Source organism: Palaemon carinicauda, chromosome 17 (genome assembly GCF_036898095.1).
Source record: "Palaemon carinicauda isolate YSFRI2023 chromosome 17, ASM3689809v2, whole genome shotgun sequence".
Lineage (NCBI taxonomy): Eukaryota > Metazoa > Arthropoda > Malacostraca > Decapoda > Palaemonidae > Palaemon > Palaemon carinicauda.
In genome coordinates, this window is record NC_090741.1 from 2,220,298 (window position 1) to 2,223,028 (window position 2,731).

Consider the following 2,731-nt stretch of genomic DNA (forward strand, 5'->3'; position numbering starts at 1 on the left):
GCTTTTGGGCCAGTAGCTTCAGTCAGGGAATGTTTTCTGAATGCATATGTACACTTTTGTGTATATACAGTGAGTATATATACATTATAAAGGAATAAGTAGAAATGACAGGGAAAGTAATACTTACATACATACATATACATACACACACACGCACACATACACACACACACACACACACACACACACACACATATCGACAATGCTAGAAAATGTCTCATACGGTAGAGGTGACGTTAACCATCCCTTACCTAAAGGGATGGCACCTGTCAGCAGTTCATATACAACCGATCCACAATGTGATAGTGGATGCTCTATTTTGGGTCAAGCCGATAGAGTTGGAATGGTCCACGGACTCAGACCTATTCCTCCCAGATGGGATCTCAAGTCCCAGAACTGCAAATCGACCTCTTCATCACGTGCATCTTCAAGAAACTACCTCGAGATGTAGCCCCATACGAGAACCCTCTAGTGGAATTAACAGACATCCTGTCTCTGGTATAGAAAGGATGGACTCAGATATCCTGATTCATCCCATCCAATCACCTGCTGAAGGTCCTCAACATGCTGAGATCCTTCCAAGGGAGAGTAGCTCTATTGGCTCCCAAGTAGCCCATGAACAATCTGTCCTCTTTAGTGAAGGAACTGAAGCTGAGGCTGGCCCTAGTTCTGAACCAAGCACTATATCAGAGAGCTCAGAAGCTGATTGCCTTCGATTTATCACGGAGAACCCGAACCCTTCATTTCATGATTTCCTTGCCCTAGTGGTTAGGAAAAGATTTGGGATCTCAGAAGGCAATATAGAATTCTTAGAAGAATATAAAACTAAGTCAACGAGAAGACAATATGAGTCTTCTTGGAAAAAGTGGGTTGCTTTTGTTTAAAGCAAAAGGACTGAAAGAAATTTTGATGAACTTCTGTCTGTCCTTCTTTGTCCACCTTCATAATCAAGGCCTGGCGGCAAATACGATAACTAGGTGCAAATCAGCCTTGACTAGACCTCTTCTATATGCCTTTCAAGTAGATCTGTCGAATGAAACCTTTAATAAGATTCCAAAGGCATGTGCAAGGTGTAGGCCTGCACCACCACCAAAGCCCATTTCATGGTCTTTGGATAAGGTCCTACATTATGCCTCATCTATGAACAATGAAGATTGTTCCCATAAGGATCTAACTCAAAAAGTTTTTTTTTCTGTTCGCTATAGCCTCAAAGGCTAGAGTTAGTGAAATAGTGGCCCTATCTAGAGACGAGGGCCACATTCAGTTCACAGAAGCAGGAGAACTGAACCTCTTCCCTTATCCAACCTTTCTTGCCAAGAACGAGCTACTCACTAAGAGGTGGGGTCCCTGGAGAATCTGCCCTCTGAAGGAAGATGTCTCTATGTCCGGTAGAGTGTCTAAAGGTCTATCTTCGTAGAACTTCAGACTTCAGGGGAGGACAGCTCTTTAAAGGAGATACCTCTGGATCAAACTTATCCCTAAAACAACTGAGGGCGAAGCTCACATACGTTATTCGTAGAGCAGATCCTGCTAGTACTCCACAGGTCATGATCCGAGAAAAATTGCTTCATCACTGAACTTCTTTCAGTATATGGACTTTGAGCGTCTTCGTTCACTCACCAGATGGAAATCATCCAAAGTGTTTTACAAACACTATGCGAAACAGGTCCATGAATTAAAGAGCTCTGTAGTGGCATCAGGTAGCGTATTAAAACCTGCCCACTAATTACGGTCATAGACAGTTAATTAATTGCGAAATCGAACGCCCTCGCTCATATTCTGGATGGGAATCATCCAGAGTGTTCTACAAACGCTATGCTAAGCAGGTCCATGGACTGAAGCATTATGTGGTGGCGGTGGGTACAAATTTTTAAACCTGCCGTCTAAGTCTGCAATGAACAGCTAATTGACTGGGACTGTCAATTAAAAGGAGAAGGTGTCATCACTTTTGGTGTGACCTCCTTTTTATGAGTTTTACCATGCTGACACTATGTCTGTTCAAGATCCCAGGTGTGGAATTATACAGATAGCACTAGTGCCGTGTGTATGTAGTACACAGTGTTGATAGAATGTAACCAGTACCGAATTTTCGAAGAGAAGTTTTATTATAAAAAAATTTCTTCAATCTGAGATTGGCACTCATCATTTCTTTCCCTTTCATGAAAGAAATATTATATCTGTATACGTTACCTGTATAATTCAGTTATCATGGTACATTCGTTTTACTGGTTAATTAATTTAGTAATTTATTGGGAATAAATGTCCATTAAAATGTATTGTGTCCTAATTCGCCCGAGAATTGTGTGTGTAAAATGCCGGAGTTCTTGGACTTACTAAAGTAAGTATTCTTCATATAGTTGTATGGTCGCAAACAATAGATATAAGAGACACTGATATTGATTCGGCAATATATACAAACTATGAGACTGCTTGTATATTCAGTGTATACTTATGTTTGTTCATACAATATATGCTAACCTTGATGCCCATTTTCTACTGTCTAGAAGGACTCTTGCCTGTAGGTGGCAGGAAGCACTAACATTGCTTATGATTAGTGATGATGACGGATAACAGTAACGTCATTTGTCTGAATTGGTCCAAATGACCATAGAAATGTTGTCCCAAGGTTAAGGCACTGATGAAAATCCACAGATACATTATTGCTCTGGTATGCTTCCATCAGGACGACATGACTTGAGCCCAAAAAACGGATTTTGAGCGAAGCGAAAAA